This window comes from Hypanus sabinus, chromosome 12 (assembly GCF_030144855.1).
Source record: "Hypanus sabinus isolate sHypSab1 chromosome 12, sHypSab1.hap1, whole genome shotgun sequence".
Lineage (NCBI taxonomy): Eukaryota > Metazoa > Chordata > Chondrichthyes > Myliobatiformes > Dasyatidae > Hypanus > Hypanus sabinus.
The window spans coordinates 94,735,262-94,761,303 of NC_082717.1; positions in this window are offsets into that span (position 1 = coordinate 94,735,262).

A 26,042-nucleotide genomic window follows, 5' to 3' on the forward strand; every position below is an offset into this window, starting at 1 on the left:
CTCCATTGATTTGAATGCTTTACTTTCTATTCAATACATTTTTTGATTAGCTAGTGTATATAACTACTCAAGGTGATCTGGAACTGTATAGATATTGCATGTAGAGTGCTCAATGCCATGGAATTCACCAATGCAACCTGAATTCAGTAACCTACCTAGTACCCTTTACAGTGGAACAGCCATTGAATTGGTTTTGTTCTGCAAACGCTAATGTTCCAGTGAATAGAAAACGTTATGTTACTGAAAGTAAATTCTTGTACATAGTTAGCACACTCATAAAATTGGTTGCAGACTACTCTAAATCATATGCTGTTCATAATAATAAGGTTTACATCATGTTAGCACATACTGGTTTTCTGCAAATTTGAACTATACACTCCATTGAGTTGAATGCTTTACTTTCTATTCAATACATTTTGTGATAAGCTAGTGTATATAACTACTGAAGGTGATCTGGAACTGTATAGATATTGCATGTAGAGTGCTCAATGCCATGGAATTCCCCAATGCCAGCTGAATTCAGTAACCTACCTAGTACCCTTTACAGTGGAACAGCCATTGAATTGGTTTTGTTCTGCAAACGCTAATGTTCCAGTGAGTAGAAAACGTTATCTTACTGAAAGTAAATTCTTGTGCTTAGTTAGCACACTCATAAAATTGGTTGCAGACTACTCTAAATCATATGCTGTGCATAATAATAAGGTTTACATCATGTTAGCACATACTGGATTTCAGCAAATTTGAACTGTACACTCCATTGAGTTGAATGCTTTACATTCTATTCAATACAGTTTGTGATAAGGTAGTGTATATAACTGCTCAAGGTCATCTGGAACTGAATAGATATTGCATGTAGAGTGCTCAATGCCATGGAATACACCAATGCAAGCTGAATTCAGTAACCTACCTGGTACACTTTACAGTGGAACAGCCATTGAATTTGTTTAGTTCTGCAAGCTCTAAATGTTCCACTGTGTAGAAAAGCAGATGTTACTGAAAGTAACATCTTGAGCTTAGTAGGCACACACATAAAATTGGTTGCAGACTACTCTAAATCATATGCTGTGTATAATAATAAGGTTTACTTCATGTTAGCACATACTTGTTTTCTGCAAATTTGAACTATACACTCCATTGAGTTGAATGCTTTACTTTCTATTCAATACATTTTGTGATAAGCTAGAGTACCTAACTACTCAAGGTGATCTGGAACTGTATAAATATTGCATGTAGAGTGCTCAATGCCATGGAATTCACCAATGCAAGCTGAATTCAGTAACCTACCTAGTACCCTTTACAGTGGAACAGCCATTGAATTGGTTTTGTTCTGCAAACGCTAATGTTCCAGTGAGTAGAAAACGTTATGTTCCTGAAAGTAAATTCTGGTGCTTAGTTAGCACACTCCAAAAATTGGTTGCAGAAGACTCTAAATCATATGGTGAGTATAATAACACAGTTTACTTCATGTTAGCACATACATGTTTTCAGCAAATTTGAACTATACACTCCATTGAGTTGAGTGCTTTACTTTCTATTCAATACATTTTGTGATAAGCTAGAGTACCTAACTACTCAAGGTGATCTGGAAGTATAGATATTGCATGTAGAGTGCTCAATGCCATGGAATACACCAATGCAAGCTGAATTTCGTAACCTACCTAGTACCCTTTACAGTGGAACAGCCATTGAATTGGTTTTGTTCTGCAAACGCTAATGTTCCACTGTGTAGAAAAGTAGGTCTTACTGAAAGTAACATCTTGAGCTTAGTAGGCACACTCATAAAATTGGTTGCTGACGACTCTAAAGCATATGGTGTGTATAATAATAAGGTTTACTTCATGTTAGCACATACTGGTTTTCGGCAAATTTGAACTATACCCTCCATTGATTTGAATGCTTTACTTTCTATTCAATACATTTTTTGATTAGCTAGTGTATATAACTACTCAAGGTGATCTGGAACTGTATAGATATTGCATGTAGAGTGCTCAATGCCATGGAATTCACCAATGCAACCTGAATTCAGTAACCTACCTAGTACCCTTTACAGTGGAACAGCCATTGAATTGGTTTTGTTCTGCAAACGCTAATGTTCCAGTGAATAGAAAACGTTATGTTACTGAAAGTAAATTCTTGTACATAGTTAGCACACTCATAAAATTGGTTGCAGACTACTCTAAATCATATGCTGTTCATAATAATAAGGTTTACATCATGTTAGCACATACTGGTTTTCTGCAAATTTGAACTATACACTCCATTGAGTTGAATGCTTTACTTTCTATTCAATACATTTTGTGATAAGCTAGTGTATATAACTACTGAAGGTGATCTGGAACTGTATAGATATTGCATGTAGAGTGCTCAATGCCATGGAATTCCCCAATGCCAGCTGAATTCAGTAACCTACCTAGTACCCTTTACAGTGGAACAGCCATTGAATTGGTTTTGTTCTGCAAACGCTAATGTTCCAGTGAGTAGAAAACGTTATGTTACTGAAAGTAAATTCTTGTGCTTAGTTAGCACACTCATAAAATTGGTTGCAGACTACTCTAAATCATATGCTGTGCATAATTATAATGTTTACATCATGTTAGCACATACTGGATTTCAGCAAATTTAAACTAAACACTCCATTGACTTGAATGCTTTACTTTCTAATCAATACATTTTGTGATAAGCTAGTGTACCTACCTACTCAAGGAGATCTGGAAGAGTATAGATATTGCATGTAGAGTGCTCAATGCCATGGAATACACCAATGCAAGCTGAATTAAGTAACCTACTTGGTACCCTTTACAGTGGAACAGCCATTGAATTGGTTTTGTTCTGCAAACGCTAATGTTCCAGTGAGTAGAAAACGTTATCTTACTGAAAGTAAATTCTTGTGCTTAGTTAGCACACTCATAAAACTGGTTGCAGACTACTCTAAATCATATGCTGTGCATAATAATAAGGTTCACATCATGTTAGCACATACTGGATTTCAGCAAATTTGAACTGTACACTCCATTGAGTTGAATGCTTTACATTCCATTCAATACAGTTTGTGATAAGGTAGTGTTTATAACTGCTCAAGGTGATCTGGAACTGAATAGATATTGCATGTAGAGTGCTCAATGCCATGGAATACACCAATGCAAGCTGAATTCAGTAACCTACCTGGTACACTTTACAGTGGAACAGACATTGAATTGGTTTTGTTCTGCAAACGCTAATGTTCCATTGTGTAGAAAACGTTATGTTACAGAAAGTAAATTCTGGTGCTTAGTTAGCACATTCATAAAATTGGTTGCAGACTACTCTAAATCATATGGTGTGTACAATAATAAGGTTTACTTCATGTTAGCACATACTTGTTTTCTGCAAATTTGAACTATACACTCCATTGAGTTGAATGCTTTGCTTTCTATTCAATACATTTTGTGATAAGCTAGAGTACCTAACTACTCAAGGTGATCTGGAACTGTATAAATATTGCATGTAGAGTGCTCAATGCCATGGAATTCATCAATGCAAGCTGAATTCAGTAACCTACCTAGTACCCTTTACAGTGGAACAGCCATTGAATTGGTTTTGTTCTGCAAACGCTAATGATCCAGTGAGTAGAAAACGTTATGTTCCTGAAAGTAAATTGTGGTGCTTAGTTAGCACACTCATAAAATTGGTTGCAGAATACTCTAAATCATATAGTGAGTATAATATCAAAGTTTACTTCATGTTAGCACATACTTGTTTTCAGCAAATTTGAACTATACACTCCATTGAGTTGAATGCTTTACTTTCTAATCAATACAGTTTGTGATAAGCTAGTGTACCTACCTACTCAAGGTGATCTGGAAGAGTATAGATATTGCATGTAGAGTACTCAATGCCATGGAATACACCAATGCAAGCTGAATTAAGTAACCTACTTGGTACCCTTTACAGTGGAACAGCCATTGAATTGGTTTTGTTCTGCAAACGCTAATGTTCCAGTGAGTAGAAAACGTTATCTTACTGAAAGTAAATTCTTGTGCTTAGTTAGCACACTCATAAAATTGGTTGCAGACTACTCTAAATCATATGCTGTGCATAATAATAAGGTTTACATCATGTTAGCACATACTGGATTTCAGCAAATTTGAACTGTACACTCCATTGAGTTGAATGCTTTACATTCTATTCAATACAGTTTGTGATAAGGTAGTGTATATAACTGCTCAAGGTCATCTGGAACTGAATAGATATTGCATGTAGAGTGCTCAATGCCATGGAATGCACCAATGCAAGCTGAATTCAGTAACCTACCTGGTACACTTTACAGTGGAACAGCCATTGAATTGGTTTAGTTCTGCAAACTCTAATGTTCCACAGTGTAGAAAAGTAGATGTTACTGAAAGTAACATCTTGAGCTTAGAAGGCACACTCATAAAATTGGTTGCAGACTACTCTAAATCATATGCTGTGTATAATAATAAGGTTTACTTCATGTTAGCACATACTGGTTTTCTGAAAATTTGAACTGTTCACTCCATTGAGTTGAATGCTTTACATTCTATTCAATACAGTTTGTTATAAGGTAATGCATATAACTGCTCAAGGTGATCTGGAACTGTATAGATATTGCATGTAGAGTGCTCAATGCCATGGAATTCACCAATGCAAGCTGAATTCAGTAACCTACCTAGTACCCTTTACAGTGGAAGAGCCATTGAATTGGTTTTGTTCTGCGAACGCTAATGTTCCAGTGAGTAGAAAACGTTATGTTCCTGAAAGTAAATTCTGGTGCTTAGTTAGCACACTCATAAAATTGGTTGCAGAATACTCTAAATCATATGGTGAGTATAATATCAAAGTTTACTTCATGTTAGCACATACTTCTTTTCAACAAATTTGAACTATACACTCCATTGAGTTGAATGCTTTACTTTCTAATCAATACATTTTGTGATAAGCTAGTGTACCTACCTACTCAAGGAGATCCGGAAGAGTATACATATTGCATGTAGAGTGCTCAATGCCATGGAATACACCAATGCAAGCTGAATTAAGTAACCTACTTGGTACCCTTTACAGTGGAACAGCCATTCAATTGGTTTTCTTCTGCAAACGCTAATGTTCCTGTGAGTAGAAAACGTTATCTTACTGAAAGTAAATTCTTGTGCTTAGTTAGCACACTCATAAAATTGGTTGCAGACTACTCTAAATCATATGCTGTGCATAATAATAAGGTTTACATCATGTTAGCACATACTGGATTTCAGCAAATTTGAACTGTACACTCCATTGAGTTGAATGCTTTACATTCTATTCAATACAGTTTGTGATAAGGTAGTGTTTATAACTGCTCAAGGTGATCTGGAACTGAATAGATATTGCATGTAGAGTGCTCAATGCCATGGAATACACCAATGCAAGCTGAATTCAGTAACCTACCTGGTACACTTTACAGTGGAACAGCCATTGAATTGGTTTTGTTCTGCAAACGCTAATGTTCCATTGTGTAGAAAACTTTATGTTACAGAAAGTAAATTCTGGTGCTTAGTTAGCACACTCATAAAATTGGTTGCAGACTACTCTAAATCATATGGTGTGTACAATAATAAGGTTTACTTCATGTCAGCACATACTTGTTTTCAGCTAATTTGATCTATACACTCCTTTGAGTTGAATGCTTTACTTTCTATTCAATACATTTTGTGATAAGCTAGAGTACCTAACTACTCAAGGTGATCTGGAAGAGTATAGATATTGCATGTAGAGTGCTCAATGCCATGGAATACACCAATGCAAGCTGAATTCAGTAACCTACCTAGTACCCTTTACAGTGGAACAGCCATTGAATTGGTTTTGTTCTGCAAACGCTAATGTTCCACTGTGTAGAAAAGTAGGTCTTACTGAAAGTAACATCTTGAGCTCAGTAGGCACACTCATAAAATTGGTTGCTGACGACTCTAAAGCATATGGTGTGTATAATAATAAGGTTTACTTCATGTTAGCACATACTGGTTTTCTGCAAATTTGAACTATAGACTCCATTGAGTTGAATGCTTTACTTTCTATTCAATACATTTTGTGAAAAGCTAGTGTACATAACTACTGAAGGTGATCTGGAACTGTATAGATATTGCATGTAGAGTGCTCAATGCCATGGAATTCACCATTGCAACCTGAATTCAGTAACCTACCTAGTACCCTTTACAGTGGAACAGCCATTGAATTGGTTTTGTTCTGCAAACGCTAATGTTCCAGTGAGTAGAAAAGTAGGTCTTACTGAAAGTAACATCTTGAGCTTAGTAGGCACACTCATAAAATTGGTTGCTGACGACTCTAAAGCATATGGTGTGTAACAGCCATTGAATTGGTTTTGTTCTGCAAACGCTAATGTCCAGTGAGTAGAAAACGTTATGTTCCTGAAAGTAAATTCTGGTGCTTAGTTAGCACACTCATAAAATTAGTCGCAGACTACTCTAAATCATATGGTGTGTACAATAATAAGGTTTACTTCATGTTAGCACATACTTGTTTTCAGCTAATTTGATCTATACACTCCTTTGAGTTGAATGCTTTACTTTCTATTCAATACATTTTATGATAAGCTAGAGTACCTAACTACTCAAGGTGATCTGGAAGAGTATAGATATTGCATGTAGAGTGCTCAATGCCATGGAATACACCAATGTAAGCTGAATTCAGTAACCTTCCTAGTACCCTTTACAGTGGAAGAGCCATTGAATTGGTTTTGTTCTCCAAACGCTAATGTTCCAGTGAGTAGAAAACGTTATGTTCCTGAAAGTAAATTCTGGTGCTTAGTTAGCACACTCATAAAATTGGTTGCAGAATACTCTAAATCATATGGTGAGTATAATATCAAAGTTTACTTCATGTTAGCACATACTTCTTTTCAGCAAATTTGAACTATACACTCCATTGAGTTGAATGCTTTACTTTCTAATCAATACATTTTGTGATAAGCTAGTGTACCTACCTACTCAAGGAGATCTGGAAGAGTATAGATATTGCATGTAGAGTGCTCAATGCCATGGAATACACCAATGCAAGCTGAATTAAGTAACCTACTTGGTACCCTTTACAGTGGAACAGCCATTGAATTGGTTTGTTCTGGAAACGCTAATGTTCCAGTGAGTAGAAAACGCTATCTTACTGAAAGTAAATTCTTGTGCTTAGTTAGCACACTCATAAAATTGGTTGCAGACTACTCTAAATCATATGCTGTGCATAATAATAAGGTTTACATCATGTTAGCACATACTGGATTTCAGCAAATTTGAACTGTACACTCCATTGAGTTGAATGCTTTACATTCTATTCAATATAGTTTGTGATAAGGTAGTGTTTATAACTGCTCAAGGTGATCTGGAACTGAATAGATATTGCATGTAGAGTGCTCAATGCCATGGAATACACCAATGCAAGCTGAATTCAGTAACCTACCTGGTACACTTTACAGTGGAACAGCCATTGAATTGGTTTTGTTCTGCAAACGCTAATGTTCCATTGTGTAGAAAACGTTATGTTACAGAAAGTAAATTCTGGTGCTTAGTTAGCACACACATAAAATTGGTTGCAGACTACTCTAAATCATATGGTGTGTACAATAATAAGATTTACTTCATGTTAGCACATACTTGTTTTCAGCTAATTTGATCTATACACTCCTTTGAGTTGAATGCTTTACTTTCTATTCAATACATTTTGTGATAAGCTAGAGTACCTAACTACTCAAGGTGATCTGGAAGAGTATAGATATTGCATGTAGAGTGCTCAATGCGATGGAATACACCAATGCAAGCTGAATTCAGTAACCTACCTTGTACCCTTTACAGTGGAACAGCCATTGAATTGGTTTTGTTCTGCAAACGCTAATGTTCCACTGTGTAGAAAAGTAGGTGTTACTGAAAGTAACATCTTGAGCTTAGTAGGCACACTCATAAAATTGGTTGCTGACGACTCTAAAGCATATGGTGTGTATAATAATAAGGTTTACTTCATGTTAGCACATACTGGTTTTCTGCAAATTTGAACTATAGACTCCATTGAGTTGAATGCTTTACTTTCTATTCAATACATTTTGTGAAAAGCTAGTGTATATAACTACTGAAGGTGATCTAGAACTGTATAGATATTGCATGTAGAGTGCTCAATGCCATGGAATTCACCATTGCAACCTGAATTCAGTAACCTACCTAGTACCCTTTACAGTGGAACAGCCATTGAATTGGTTTTGTTCTGCAAACGCTAATGTTCCAGTGAGTAGAAAACGTTATGTTCCTGAAAGTAAATTCTGGTGCTTAGTTAGCACACTCCAAAAATTGGTTGCAGAATACTCTAAATCATATGTTGAGTATAATAACACAGTTTACTTCATGTTAGCACATACTTGTTTTCAGCAAATTTGAACTATACACTCCATTGAGTTGAATGCTTTACTTTCTATTCAATACATTTTGTGATAAGCTAGAGAACCTAACTACTCAAGGTGATCTGGAAGTATAGATATTGCATGTAGAGTGCTCAATGCCATGGAATACACGAATGCAAGCTGAATTCAGTAACCTACCTAGTACCCTTTACAGTGGAACAGCCATTGAATTGGTTTTGTTCTGCAAACGCTAATGTTCCACTGAGTAGAAAACGATATGGTACTGAAAGTAAATTCTTGTGCTTAGTTAGCACACTGATAAAATTGGTTGCAGACTACTCTAAATCATATGCTGTGCATAATAATAAGGTTTGCATCATGTTAGCACGTACTGGATTTCAGCAAATTTGAACTGTACACTCCATTGAGTTGAATGCTTTACATTCTATTCAATACAGTTTGTGATAAAGTAGCGTATATAACTGCTCAAGGTGATCTGGAACTGTATAGATTTTGCATGTAGAGTGCTCAATGCCATGGAATACACCAATGCAAGCTGAATTCAGTAACCCACCTGGTACACTTTACAGTGGAACTGCCATTGAATTGGTTTTGTTCTGCAAACGCTAATGTTCCATTGTGTAGAAAACGTTATGTTACAGAAAGTAAATTCTGGTGCTTAGTTAGCACACTCATAAAATTGGTTGCAGACTACTCTAAATCATAGGGTGTGTACAATAATAAGGTTTTCCTCATGTTAGCACATACTTGTTTTCAGCTAATTTGATCTCTACACTCCTTTGTTGAATGCTTTACTTTCTATTCAATACATTTTGTGATAAGCTAGAGTACCTAACTACTCAAGGTGATCTGGAAGAGTATAGATATTGCATGTAGAGTGCTCAATGCCATGGAATACACCAATGCAAGCTGAATTCAGTAACCTACCTAGTACCCTTTACAGTGGAAGAGCCATTGAATTGGTTTTGTTCTGCAAACGCAACTGTTCCAGTGAGTAGAAAACGTTATGTTCCTGAAAGTAAATTCTGGTGCTTAGTTAGCACACTCATAAAATTGGTTGCAGAATACTCTAAATCATATGGTGAGTATAATATCAAAGTTTACTTCATGTTAGCACATACTTGTTTTCAGCAAATTTGAACTATACACTCCATTGAGTTGAATGCTTTACTTTCTAATCAATACATTTTGTGATAAGCTAGTGTACCTACCTACTCAAGGAGATCTGGAAGAGTATAGATATTGCATGTAGAGTGCTCAATGCCATGGAATACACCAATGCAAGCTGAATTAAGTAACCTACTTGGTACCCTTTAAAGTGGAACAGCCATTGAATTGGTTTTGTTCTGCAAACGCTAATGTTCCAGTGAGTAGAAAACGTTATCTTACTGAAAGTAAATTCTTGTGCTTAGTTAGCACACTCATAAAATTGGTTGCAGACTACTCTAAATCATATGCTCTGCATAATAATAAGGTTTACATCATGTTAGCAGATACTGGATTTCAGCAAATTTGAACTGTACACTCCATTGAGTTGAATGCTTTACATTCTATTCAATACAGTTTGTGATAAGGTAGTGTTTATAACTGCTCAAGGTGATCTGGAACTGAATAGATATTGCATGTAGAGTGCTCAATGCCATGGAATACACCAATGCAAGCTGAATTCAGTAACATACCTGGTACACTTTACAGTGGAACAGCCATTGAATTGGTTTTGTTCTGCAAACGCTAATGTTCCATTGTGTAGAAAACGTTATGTTACAGAAAGAAAATTCTGGTGCTTAGTTAGCACACTCATAAAATTGGTTGCAGACTACTCTAAATCATATGGTGAGTATAATATCAAAGTTTACTTCATGTTAGCACATACTTCTTTTCAGCAAATTTGAACTATACATTCCATTGAGTTGAATGCTTTACTTTCTAATCAATACATTTTGTGATAAGCTAGTGTACCTACCTACTCAAGGAGATCTGGAAGAGTATAGATATTGCATGTAGAGTGCTCAATGCCATGGAATACACCAATGCAAGCTGAATTAAGTAACCTACTTGGTACCCTTTACAGTGGAACAGCCATTGAATTGGTTTGTTCTGGAAACGCTAATGTTCCAGTGAGTAGAAAACGTTATCTTACTGAAAGTAACATCTTGAGCTTAGTAGGCACACTCATAAAATTGGTTGCTGACGACTCTAAAGCATATGGTGTGTATAATAATAAGGTTTACTTCATGTTAGCACATACTGGTTTTCGGCAAATTTGAACTATACCCTCCATTGATTTGAATGCTTTACTTTCTATTCAATACATTTTTTGATTAGCTAGTGTATATAACTACTCAAGGTGATCTGGAACTGTATAGATATTGCATGTAGAGTGCTCAATGCCATGGAATTCACCAATGCAACCTGAATTCAGTAACCTACCTAGTACCCTTTAGAGTGGAACAGCCATTGAATTGGTTTTGTTCTGCAAACGCTAATGTTCCAGTGAATAGAAAACGTTATGTTACTGAAAGTAAATTCTTGTACATAGTTAGCACACTCATAAAATTGGTTGCAGACTACTCTAAATCATATGCTGTTCATAATAATAAGGTTTACATCATGTTAGCACATACTGGTTTTCTGCAAATTTGAACTATACACTCCATTGAGTTGAATGCTTTACTTTCTATTCAATACATTTTGTGATAAGCTAGTGTATATAACTACTGAAGGTGATCTGGAACTGTATAGATATTGCATGTAGAGTGCTCAATGCCATGGAATTCCCCAATGCCAGCTGAATTCAGTAACCTACCTAGTACCCTTTACAGTGGAACAGCCATTGAATTGGTTTTGTTCTGCAAACGCTAATGTTCCAGTGAGTAGAAAACGTTATGTTACTGAAAGTAAATTCTTGTGCTTAGTTAGCACACTCATAAAATTGGTTGCAGACTACTCTAAATCATATGCTGTGCATAATTATAATGTTTACATCATGTTAGCACATACTGGATTTCAGCAAATTTAAACTAAACACTCCATTGACTTGAATGCTTTACTTTCTAATCAATACATTTTGTGATAAGCTAGTGTACCTACCTACTCAAGGAGATCTGGAAGAGTATAGATATTGCATGTAGAGTGCTCAATGCCATGGAATACACCAATGCAAGCTGAATTAAGTAACCTACTTGGTACCCTTTACAGTGGAACAGCCATTGAATTGGTTTTGTTCTGCAAACGCTAATGTTCCAGTGAGTAGAAAACGTTATCTTACTGAAAGTAAATTCTTGTGCTTAGTTAGCACACTCATAAAACTGGTTGCAGACTACTCTAAATCATATGCTGTGCATAATAATAAGGTTCACATCATGTTAGCACATACTGGATTTCAGCAAATTTGAACTGTACACTCCATTGAGTTGAATGCTTTACATTCCATTCAATACAGTTTGTGATAAGGTAGTGTTTATAACTGCTCAAGGTGATCTGGAACTGAATAGATATTGCATGTAGAGTGCTCAATGCCATGGAATACACCAATGCAAGCTGAATTCAGTAACCTACCTGGTACACTTTACAGTGGAACAGACATTGAATTGGTTTTGTTCTGCAAACGCTAATGTTCCATTGTGTAGAAAACGTTATGTTACAGAAAGTAAATTCTGGTGCTTAGTTAGCACATTCATAAAATTGGTTGCAGACTACTCTAAATCATATGGTGTGTACAATAATAAGGTTTACTTCATGTTAGCACATACTTGTTTTCTGCAAATTTGAACTATACACTCCATTGAGTTGAATGCTTTGCTTTCTATTCAATACATTTTGTGATAAGCTAGAGTACCTAACTACTCAAGGTGATCTGGAACTGTATAAATATTGCATGTAGAGTGCTCAATGCCATGGAGTTCATCAATGCAAGCTGAATTCAGTAACCTACCTAGTACCCTTTACAGTGGAACAGCCATTGAATTGGTTTTGTTCTGCAAACGCTAATGATCCAGTGAGTAGAAAACGTTATGTTCCTGAAAGTAAATTGTGGTGCTTAGTTAGCACACTCATAAAATTGGTTGCAGAATACTCTAAATCATATAGTGAGTATAATATCAAAGTTTACTTCATGTTAGCACATACTTGTTTTCAGCAAATTTGAACTATACACTCCATTGAGTTGAATGCTTTACTTTCTAATCAATACAGTTTGTGATAAGCTAGTGTACCTACCTACTCAAGGTGATCTGGAATAGATATTGCATGTTGAGTACTCAATGCCATGGAATACACCAATGCAAGCTGAATTAAGTAACCTACTTGGTACCCTTTACAGTGGAACAGCCATTGAATTAGTTTTGTTCTGCAAACGCTAATGTTCCAGTGAGTAGAAAACGTTATCTTACTGAAAGTAAATTCTTGTGCTTAGTTAGCACACTCATAAAATTGGTTGCAGACTACTCTAAATCATATGCTGTGCATAATAATAAGGTTTACATCATGTTAGCACATACTGGATTTCAGCAAATTTGAACTGTACACTCCATTGAGTTGAATGCTTTACATTCTATTCAATACAGTTTGTGATAAGGTAGTGTATATAACTGCTCAAGGTCATCTGGAACTGAATAGATATTGCATGTAGAGTGCTCAATGCCATGGAATGCACCAATGCAAGCTGAATTCAGTAACCTACCTGGTACACTTTACAGTGGAACAGCCATTGAATTGGTTTAGTTCTGCAAACTCTAATGTTCCACAGTGTAGAAAAGTAGATGTTACTGAAAGTAACATCTTGAGCTTAGAAGGCACACTCATAAAATTGGTTGCAGACTACTCTAAATCATATGCTGTGTATAATAATAAGGTTTACTTCATGTTAGCACATACTGGTTTTCTGAAAATTTGAACTGTTCACTCCATTGAGTTGAATGCTTTACATTCTATTCAATACAGTTTGTTATAAGGTAATGCATATAACTGCTCAAGGTGATCTGGAACTGTATAGATATTGCATGTAGAGTGCTCAATGCCATGGAATTCACCAATGCAAGCTGAATTCAGTAACCTACCTAGTACCCTTTACAGTGGAAGAGCCATTGAATTGGTTTTGTTCTGCGAACGCTAATGTTCCAGTGAGTAGAAAACGTTATGTTCCTGAAAGTAAATTCTGGTGCTTAGTTAGCACACTCATAAAATTGGTTGCAGAATACTCTAAATCATATGGTGAGTATAATATCAAAGTTTACTTCATGTTAGCACATACTTCTTTTCAGCAAATTTGAACTATACACTCCATTGAGTTGAATGCTTTACTTTCTAATCAATACATTTTGTGATAAGCTAGTGTACCTACCTACTCAAGGAGATCCGGAAGAGTATACATATTGCATGTAGAGTGCTCAATGCCATGGAATACACCAATGCAAGCTGAATTAAGTAACCTACTTGGTACCCTTTACAGTGGAACAGCCATTCAATTGGTTTTCTTCTGCAAACGCTAATGTTCCTGTGAGTAGAAAACGTTATCTTACTGAAAGTAAATTCTTGTGCTTAGTTAGCACACTCATAAAATTGGTTGCAGACTACTCTAAATCATATGCTGTGCATAATAATAAGGTTTACATCATGTTAGCACATACTGGATTTCAGCAAATTTGAACTGTACACTCCATTGAGTTGAATGCTTTACATTCTATTCAATACAGTTTGTGATAAGGTAGTGTTTATAACTGCTCAAGGTGATCTGGAACTGAATAGATATTGCATGTAGAGTGCTCAATGCCATGGAATACACCAATGCAAGCTGAATTCAGTAACCTACCTGGTACACTTTACAGTGGAACAGCCATTGAATTGGTTTTGTTCTGCAAACGCTAATGTTCCATTGTGTAGAAAACTTTATGTTACAGAAAGTAAATTCTGGTGCTTAGTTAGCACACTCATAAAATTGGTTGCAGACTACTCTAAATCATATGGTGTGTACAATAATAAGGTTTACTTCATGTCAGCACATACTTGTTTTCAGCTAATTTGATCTATACACTCCTTTGAGTTGAATGCTTTACTTTCTATTCAATACATTTTGTGATAAGCTAGAGTACCTAACTACTCAAGGTGATCTGGAAGAGTATAGATATTGCATGTAGAGTGCTCAATGCCATGGAATACACCAATGCAAGCTGAATTCAGTAACCTACCTAGTACCCTTTACAGTGGAACAGCCATTGAATTGGTTTTGTTCTGCAAACGCTTATTTTCCAGTCAGTAGAAAACGTTATGTTACTGAACGTAAATTCTTGTGCTTAGATAGCACACTCATAACATTGAATGCAGACTACTCTAAATCATATGCTGTGCATAATAATAAGGTTTGCATCATGTTAGCACGTACTGGATTTCAGCAAATTTGAACTGTACACTCCATTGAGTTGAATGCTTTACATTCTATTCAATACAGTTTGTGATAAAGTAGCGTATATAACTGCTCAAGGTGATCTGGAACTGTATAGATTTTGCATGTAGAGTGCTCAATGTCATGGAATACACCAATGCAAGCTGAATTCAGTAACCCACCTGGTACACTTTACAGTGGAACTGCCATTGAATTGGTTTTGTTCTGCAAACGCTAATGTTCCATTGTGTAGAAAACGTTATGTTACAGAAAGTAAATTCTGGTGCTTAGTTAGCACACTCATAAAATTGGTTGCAGACTACTCTAAATCATAGGGTGTGTACAATAATAAGGTTTTCCTCATGTTAGCACATACTTGTTTTCAGCTAATTTGATCTCTACACTCCTTTGTTGAATGCTTTACTTTCTATTCAATACATTTTGTGATAAGCTAGAGTACCTAACTACTCAAGGTGATCTGGAAGAGTATAGATATTGCATGTAGAGTGCTCAATGCCATGGAATACACCAATGCAAGCTGAATTCAGTAACCTACCTAGTACCCTTTACAGTGGAAGAGCCATTGAATTGGTTTTGTTCTGCAAACGCAACTGTTCCAGTGAGTAGAAAACGTTATGTTCCTGAAAGTAAATTCTGGTGCTTAGTTAGCACACTCATAAAATTGGTTGCAGAATACTCTAAATCATATGGTGAGTATAATATCAAAGTTTACTTCATGTTAGCACATACTTGTTTTCAGCAAATTTGAACTATACACTCCATTGAGTTGAATGCTTTACTTTCTAATCAATACATTTTGTGATAAGCTAGTGTACCTACCTACTCAAGGAGATCTGGAAGAGTATAGATATTGCATGTAGAGTGCTCAATGCCATGGAATACACCAATGCAAGCTGAATTAAGTAACCTACTTGGTACCCTTTAAAGTGGAACAGCCATTGAATTGGTTTTGTTCTGCAAACGCTAATGTTCCAGTGAGTAGAAAACGTTATCTTACTGAAAGTAAATTCTTGTGCTTAGTTAGCACACTCATAAAATTGGTTGCAGACTACTCTAAATCATATGCTCTGCATAATAATAAGGTTTACATCATGTTAGCAGATACTGGATTTCAGCAAATTTGAACTGTACACTCCATTGAGTTGAATGCTTTACATTCTATTCAATACAGTTTGTGATAAGGTAGTGTTTATAACTGCTCAAGGTGATCTGGAACTGAATAGATATTGCATGTAGAGTGCTCAATGCCATGGAATACACCAATGCAAGCTGAATTCAGTAACATACCTGGTACACTTTACAGTGGAACAGCCATTGAATTGGTTTTGTTCTGCAAACGCTAATGTTCCATTGTGTAGAAAACGTTATGTTACAGAAAGAAAATTCTGGTGCTTAGTTAGCACACTCATAAAATTGGTTGCAGACTACTCTAAATCATATGGTGTGTACAATAATAAGGTTTACTTCATGTTAGCAGATACTGGATTTCAGCAAATTTGAACTATAGACTCCATTGAGTTGAATGCTTTACTTTCTATTCAATACATTTTGTGATAAGCTAGAGTACCTAACTACTCAAGGTGATCTGGAAGTATAGATATTGCATGTAGAGTGCTCAATGCCATGGAATACACCAATGCAAGCTGAATTCAGTAACCTACCTAGTACCCTTTACAGTGGAACAGCCATTGAATTGGTTTTGTTCTGCAAACGCTAATGTTCCACTGAGTAGAAAACGATATGGTACTGAAAGTAAATTCTTGTGCTTAGTTAGCACACTGATAAAATTGGTTGCAGAATACTCTAAATCATATGGTGTGTACAATAATAAGGTTTACTTCATGTTAGCACGTACTTGTTTTCAGCTAATTTGATCTATACACTCCTTTGAGTTGAATGCTTTACTTTCTATTCATTTTGTGATAAGCTAGAGTACCTAACTTCTCAAAGTGATCTGGAAGAGTATAGATATTGCATGTAGAGTGCTCAATGCCATGGAATACACCAATGCAAGCTGAATTCAGTAACCTACCTAGTACCCTTTACAGTGGAACAGCCATTGAATTGGTTTTGTTCTGCTAACGCTAATGTTCCAGTGAGTAGAAAACGTTATCTTACTGAAAGTAAATTCTTGTGCTTAGTTAGCACACTCATAAAACTGGTTGCAGACTACTCTAAATCATATGCTGTGCATAATAATAAGGTTCACATCATGTTAGCACATACTGGATTTCAGCAAATTTGAACTGTACACTCCATTGAGTTGAATGCTTTACATTCCATTCAATACAGTTTGTGATAAGGTAGTGTTTATAACTGCTCAAGGTGATCTGGAACTGAATAGATATTGCATGTAGAGTGCTCAATGCCATGGAATACACCAATGCAAGCTGAATTCAGTAACCTACCTGGTACACTTTACAGTGGAACAGACATTGAATTGGTTTTGTTCTGCAAACGCTAATGTTCCATTGTGTAGAAAACGTTATGTTACAGAAAGTAAATTCTGGTGCTTAGTTAGCACATTCATAAAATTGGTTGCAGACTACTCTAAATCATATGGTGTGTACAATAATAAGGTTTACTTCATGTTAGCACATACTTGTTTTCTGCAAATTTGAACTATACACTCCATTGAGTTGAATGCTTTACTTTCTATTCAATACATTTTGTGATAAGCTAGAGTACCTAACTACTCAAGGTGATCTGGAACTGTATAAATATTGCATGTAGAGTGCTCAATGCCATGGAATTCACCAATGCAAGCTGAATTCAGTAACCTACCTAGTACCCTTTACAGTGGAACAGCCATTGAATTGGTTTTGTTCTGCAAACGCTAATGTTCCAGTGAGTAGAAAACGTTATGTTCCTGAAAGTAAATTCTGGTGCTTAGTTAGCACACTCATAAAATTGGTTGCAGAATACTCTAAATCATATAGTGAGTATAATATCAAAGTTTACTTCATGTTAGCACATACTTGTTTTCAGCAAATTTGAACTATACACTCCATTGAGTTGAATGCTTTACTTTCTAATCAATACAGTTTGTGATAAGCTAGTGTACCTACCTACTCAAGGTGATCTGGAAGAGTATAGATATTGCATGTAGAGTACTCAATGCCATGGAATACACCAATGCAAGCTGAATTAAGTAACCTACTTGGTACCCTTTACAGTGGAACAGCCATTGAATTGGTTTTGTTCTGCAAACGCTAATGTTCCAGTGAGTAGAAAACGTTATCTTACTGAAAGTAAATTCTTGTGCTTAGTTAGCACACTCATAAAATTGGTTGCAGAATACTCTAAATCATATAGTGAGTATAATATCAAAGTTTACTTCATGTTAGCACATACTTGTTTTCAGCAAATTTGAACTATACACTCCATTGAGTTGAATGCTTTACTTTCTAATCAATACAGTTTGTGATAAGCTAGTGTACCTACCTACTCAAGGTGATCTGGAAGAGTATAGATATTGCATGTAGAGTACTCAATGCCATGGAATACACCAATGCAAGCTGAATTAAGTAACCTACTTGGTACCCTTTACAGTGGAACAGCCATTGAATTGGTTTTGTTCTGCAAACGCTAATGTTCCAGTGAGTAGAAAACGTAATCTTACTGAAAGTAAATTCTTGTGCTTAGTTAGCACACTCATAAAATTGGTTGCAGACTACTCTAAATCATATGCTGTGCATAATAATAAGGTTTACATCATGTTAGCACATACTGGATTTCAGCAAATTTGAACTGTACACTCCATTGAGTTGAATGCTTTACATTCTATTCAATACAGTTTGTGATAAGGTAGTGTATATAACTGCTCAAGGTCATCTGGAACTGAATAGATATTGCATGTAGAGTGCTCAATGCCATGGAATGCACCAATGCAAGCTGAATTCAGTAACCTACCTGGTACACTTTACAGTGGAACAGCCATTGAATTGGTTTAGTTCTGCAAACTCTAATGTTCCACAGTGTAGAAAAGTAGATGTTACTGAAAGTAACATCTTGAGCTTAGAAGGCACACTCATAAAATTGGTTGCAGACTACTCTAAATCATATGCTGTGTATAATAATAAGGTTTACTTCATGTTAGCACATACTGGTTTTCTGAAAATTTGAACTGTTCACTCCATTGAGTTGAATGCTTTACATTCTATTCAATACAGTTTGTGATAAGGTAGTGTATATAACTGCTCAAGGAGATCTGGAACTGTATAGATATTGCATGTAGAGTGCTCAATGCCATGGAATACACCAATGCAAGCTGAATTAAGTAACCTACTTGGTACCCTTTACAGTGGAACAGCCATTGAATTGGTTTTGTTCTGCAAACGCTTATTTTCCAGTCAGTAGAAAACGTTATGTTACTGAACGTAAATTCTTGTGCTTAGATAGCACACTCATAACATTGAATGCAGACTACTCTAAATCATATGCTGTGCATAATAATAAGGTTTACATCATGTTAGCACATACTGGATTTCAGCAAATTTGAACTGTACACTCCATTGAGTTGAATGCTTTACATTCTATTCAATACAGTTTGTTATAAGGTAATGCATATAACTGCTCAAGGTGATCTGGAACTGTATAGATATTGCATGTAGAGTGCTCAATGCCATGGAATTCACCAATGCAAGCTGAATTCAGTAACCTACCTAGTACCCTTTACAGTGGAAGAGCCATTGAATTGGTTTTGTTCTGCGAACGCTAATGTTCCAGTGAGTAGAAAACGTTATGTTCCTGAAAGTAAATTCTGGTGCTTAGTTAGCACACTCATAAAATTGGTTGCAGAATACTCTAAATCATATGGTGAGTATAATATCAAAGTTTACTTCATGTTAGCACATACTTCTTTTCAGCAAATTTGAACTATACACTCCATTGAGTTGAATGCTTTACTTTCTAATCAATACATTTTGTGATAAGCTAGTGTACCTACCTACTCAAGGAGATCCGGAAGAGTATACATATTGCATGTAGAGTGCTCAATGCCATGGAATACACCAATGCAAGCTGAATTAAGTAACCTACTTGGTACGCTTTACAGTGGAACAGCCATTGAATTGGTTTTCTTCTGCAAACGCTAATGTTCCTGTGAGTAGAAAACGTTATCTTACTGAAAGTAAATTCTTGTGCTTAGTTAGCACACTCATAAAATTGGTTGCAGACTACTCTAAATCATATGCTGTGCATAATAATAAGGTTTACATCATGTTAGCACATACTGGATTTCAGCAAATTTGAACTGTACACTCCATTGAGTTGAATGCTTTACATTCTATTCAATACAGTTTGTGATAAGGTAGTGTTTATAACTGCTCAAGGTGATCTGGAACTGAATAGATATTGCATGTAGAGTGCTCAATGCCATGGAATACACCAATGCATGCTGAATTCAGTAACCTACCTGGTACACTTTACAGTGGAACAGCCATTGAATTGGTTTTGTTCTGCAAACGCTAATGTTCCACTGTGTAGAAAAGTAGGTCTTACTGAAAGTAACATCTTGAGCTCAGTAGGCACACTCATAAAATTGGTTGCTGACGAATCTAAAGCATATGGTGTGTATAATAATAAGGTTTACTTCATGTTAGCACATACTGGTTTTCTGCAAATTTGAACTATAGACTCCATTGAGTTGAATGCTTTACTTTCTATTCAATACATTTTGTGAAAAGCTAGTGTACATAACTACTGAAGGTGATCTGGAACTGTATAGATATTGCATGTATAGTGCTCAATGCCATGGAATTCACCATTGCAACCTGAATTCAGTAACCTACCTAGTACCCTTTACAGTGGAACAGCCATTGAATTGGTTTTGTTCTGCAAACGCTAATGTTCCAGTGAGTAGAAAAGTAGGTCTTACTGAAAGTAACATCTTGAGCTTAGTAGGCACACTCATAAAATTGGTTGCTGACGACTCTAAAGCATATGGTGTGTAACAGCCATTGAATTGGTTTTGTTCTGCAAACGCTAATGTCCAGTGAGTAGAAAACGTTATGTTCCTGAAAGTAAATTCTGGTGCTTAGTTAGCACACTCATAAAATTAGTCGCAGACTACTCTAAATCATATGGTGTGTACAATAATAAGGTTTACTTCATGTTAGCACATACTTGTTTTCAGCTAATTTGATCTATACACTCCTTTGAGTTGAATGCTTTACTTTCTATTCAATACATTTTGTGATAAGCCAGAGTACCTAACTACTCAAGGTGATCTGGAAGAGTATAGATATTGCATGTAGAGTGCTCAATGCCATGGAATACACCAATGTAAGCTGAATTCAGTAACCTTCCTAGTACCCTTTACAGTGGAAGAGCCATTGAATTGGTTTTGTTCTCCAAACGCTAATGTTCCAGTGAGTAGAAAACGTTATGTTCCTGAAAGTAAATTCTGGTGCTTAGTTAGCACACTCATAAAATTGGTTGCAGAATACTCTAAATCATATGGTGAGTATAATATCAAAGTTTACTTCATGTTAGCACATACTTCTTTTCAGCAAATTTGAACTATACACTCCATTGAGTTGAATGCTTTACTTTCTAATCAATACATTTTGTGATAAGCTAGTGTACCTACCTACTCAAGGAGATCTGGAAGAGTATAGATATTGCATGTAGAGTGCTCAATGCCATGGAATACACCAATGCAAGCTGAATTAAGTAACCTACTTGGTACCCTTTACAGTGGAACAGCCATTGAATTGGTTTGTTCTGCAAACGCTAATGTTCCAGTGAGTAGAAAACGTTATCTTACTGAAAGTAAATTCTTGTGCTTAGTTAGCACACTCATAAAATTGGTTGCAGACTACTCTAAATCATATGCTGTGCATAATAATAAGGTTTACATCATGTTAGCACATACTGGATTTCAGCAAATTTGAACTGTACACTCCATTGAGTTGAATGCTTTACATTCTATTCAATATAGTTTGTGATAAGGTAGTGTTTATAACTGCTCAAGGTGATCTGGAACTGAATAGATATTGCATGTAGAGTGCTCAATGCCATGGAATACACCAATGCAAGCTGAATTCAGTAACCTACCTGGTACACTTTACAGTGGAACAGCCATTGAATTGGTTTTGTTCTGCAAACGCTAATGTTCCATTGTGTAGAAAACGTTATGTTACAGAAAGTAAATTCTGGTGCTTAGTTAGCACACACATAAAATTGGTTGCAGACTACTCTAAATCATATGGTGTGTACAATAATAAGATTTACTTCATGTTAGCACATACTTGTTTTCAGCTAATTTGATCTATACACTCCTTTGAGTTGAATGCTTTACTTTCTATTCAATACATTTTGTGATAAGCTAGAGTACCTAACTACTCAAGGTGATCTGGAAGAGTATAGATATTGCATGTAGAGTGCTCAATGCCATGGAATACACCAATGCAAGCTGAATTCAGTAACCTACCTTGTACCCTTTACAGTGGAACAGCCATTGAATTGGTTTTGTTCTGCAAACGCTAATGTTCCACTGTGTAGAAAAGTAGGTCTTACTGAAAGTAACATCTTGAGCTTAGTAGGCACACTCATAAAATTGGTTGCTGACGACTCTAAAGCATATGGTGTGTATAATAATAAGGTTTACTTCATGTTAGCACATACTGGTTTTCTGCAAATTTGAACTATAGACTCCATTGAGTTGAATGCTTTACTTTCTATTCAATACATTTTGTGAAAAGCTAGTGTATATAACTACTGAAGGTGATCTAGAACTGTATAGATATTGCATGTAGAGTGCTCAATGCCATGGAATTCACCATTGCAACCTGAATTCAGTAACCTACCTAGTACCCTTTACAGTGGAACAGCCATTGAATTGGTTTTGTTCTGCAAACGCTAATGTTCCAGTGAGTAGAAAACGTTATGTTCCTGAAAGTAAATTCTGGTGCTTAGTTAGCACACTCCAAAAATTGGTTGCAGAATACTCTAAATCATATGTTGAGTATAATAACACAGTTTACTTCATGTTAGCACATACTTGTTTTCAGCAAATTTGAACTATACACTCCATTGAGTTGAATGCTTTACTTTCTATTCAATACATTTTGTGATAAGCTAGAGAACCTAACTACTCAAGGTGATCTGGAAGTATAGATATTGCATGTAGAGTGCTCAATGCCATGGAATACACCAATGCAAGCTGAATTCAGTAACCTACCTAGTACCCTTTACAGTGGAACAGCCATTGAATTGGTTTTGTTCTGCAAACGCTAATGTTCCACTGAGTAGAAAACGATATGGTACTGAAAGTAAATTCTTGTGCTTAGTTAGCACACTGATAAAATTGGTTGCAGACTACTCTAAATCATATGCTGTGCATAATAATAAGGTTTGCATCATGTTAGCACGTACTGGATTTCAGCAAATTTGAACTGTACACTCCATTGAGTTGAATGCTTTACATTCTATTCAATACAGTTTGTGATAAAGTAGCGTATATAACTGCTCAAGGTGATCTGGAACTGTATAGATTTTGCATGTAGAGTGCTCAATGCCATGGAATACACCAATGCAAGCTGAATTCAGTAACCCACCTGGTACACTTTACAGTGGAACTGCCATTGAATTGGTTTTGTTCTGCAAACGCTAATGTTCCATTGTGTAGAAAACGTTATGTTACAGAAAGTAAATTCTGGTGCTTAGTTAGCACACTCATAAAATTGGTTGCAGAATACTCTAAATCATATGGTGAGTATAATATCAAAGTTTACTTCATGTTAGCACATACTTCTTTTCAGCAAATTTGAACTATACACTCCATTGAGTTGAATGCTTTACTTTCTAATCAATACATTTTGTGATAAGCTAGTGTACCTACCTACTCAAGGAGATCCGGAAGAGTATACATATTGCATGTAGAGTGCTCAATGCCATGGAATACACCAATGCAAGCTGAATTAAGTAACCTACTTGGTACGCTTTACAGTGGAACAGCCATTGAATTGGTTTTCTTCTGCAAACGCTAATGTTCCTGTGAGTAGAAAACGTTATCTTACTGAAAGTAAATTCTTGTGCTTAGTTAGCACACTCATAAAATTGGTTGCAGACTACTCTAAATCATATGCTGTGCATAATAATAAGGTTTACATCATGTTAGCACATACTGGATTTCAGCAAATTTGAACTGTACACTCCATTGAGTTGAATGCTTTACATTCTATTCAATACAGTTTGTGATAAGGTAGTGTTTATAACTGCTCAAGGTGATCTGGAACTGAATAGATATTGCATGTAGAGTGCTCAATGCCATGGAATACACCAATGCATGCTGAATTCAGTAACCTACCTGGTACACTTTACAGTGGAACAGCCATTGAATTGGTTTTGTTCTGCAAACGCTAATGTTCCACTGTGTAGAAAAGTAGGTCTTACTGAAAGTAACATCTTGAGCTCAGTAGGCACACTCATAAAATTGGTTGCTGACGAATCTAAAGCATATGGTGTGTATAATAATAAGGTTTACTTCATGGTAGCACATACTGGTTTTCTGCAAATTTGAACTATAGACTCCATTGAGTTGAATGCTTTACTTTCTATTCAATACATTTTGTGAAAAGCTAGTGTACATAACTACTGAAGGTGATCTGGAACTGTATAGATATTGCATGTATAGTGCTCAATGCCATGGAATTCACCATTGCAACCTGAATTCAGTAACCTACCTAGTACCCTTTACAGTGGAACAGCCATTGAATTGGTTTTGTTCTGCAAACGCTAATGTTCCAGTGAGTAGAAAAGTAGGTCTTACTGAAAGTAACATCTTGAGCTTAGTAGGCACACTCATAAAATTGGTTGCTGACGACTCTAAAGCATATGGTGTGTAACAGCCATTGAATTGGTTTTGTTCTGCAAACGCTAATGTCCAGTGAGTAGAAAACGTTATGTTCCTGAAAGTAAATTCTGGTGCTTAGTTAGCACACTCATAAAATTAGTCGCAGACTACTCTAAATCATATGGTGTGTACAATAATAAGGTTTACTTCATGTTAGCACATACTTGTTTTCAGCTAATTTGATCTATACACTCCTTTGAGTTGAATGCTTTACTTTCTATTCAATACATTTTGTGATAAGCCAGAGTACCTAACTACTCAAGGTGATCTGGAAGAGTATAGATATTGCATGTAGAGTGCTCAATGCCATGGAATACACCAATGTAAGCTGAATTCAGTAACCTTCCTAGTACCCTTTACAGTGGAAGAGCCATTGAATTGGTTTTGTTCTCCAAACGCTAATGTTCCAGTGAGTAGAAAACGTTATGTTCCTGAAAGTAAATTCTGGTGCTTAGTTAGCACACTCATAAAATTGGTTGCAGAATACTCTAAATCATATGGTGAGTATAATATCAAAGTTTACTTCATGTTAGCACATACTTCTTTTCAGCAAATTTGAACTATACACTCCATTGAGTTGAATGCTTTACTTTCTAATCAATACATTTTGTGATAAGCTAGTGTACCTACCTACTCAAGGAGATCTGGAAGAGTATAGATATTGCATGTAGAGTGCTCAATGCCATGGAATACACCAATGCAAGCTGAATTAAGTAACCTACTTGGTACCCTTTACAGTGGAACAGCCATTGAATTGGTTTGTTCTGCAAACGCTAATGTTCCAGTGAGTAGAAAACGTTATCTTACTGAAAGTAAATTCTTGTGCTTAGTTAGCACACTCATAAAATTGGTTGCAGACTACTCTAAATCATATGCTGTGCATAATAATAAGGTTTACATCATGTTAGCACATACTGGATTTCAGCAAATTTGAACTGTACACTCCATTGAGTTGAATGCTTTACATTCTATTCAATATAGTTTGTGATAAGGTAGTGTTTATAACTGCTCAAGGTGATCTGGAACTGAATAGATATTGCATGTAGAGTGCTCAATGCCATGGAATACACCAATGCAAGCTGAATTCAGTAACCTACCTGGTACACTTTACAGTGGAACAGCCATTGAATTGGTTTTGTTCTGCAAACGCTAATGTTCCATTGTGTAGAAAACGTTATGTTACAGAAAGTAAATTCTGGTGCTTAGTTAGCACACACATAAAATTGGTTGCAGACTACTCTAAATCATATGGTGTGTACAATAATAAGATTTACTTCATGTTAGCACATACTTGTTTTCAGCTAATTTGATCTATACACTCCTTTGAGTTGAATGCTTTACTTTCTATTCAATACATTTTGTGATAAGCTAGAGTACCTAACTACTCAAGGTGATCT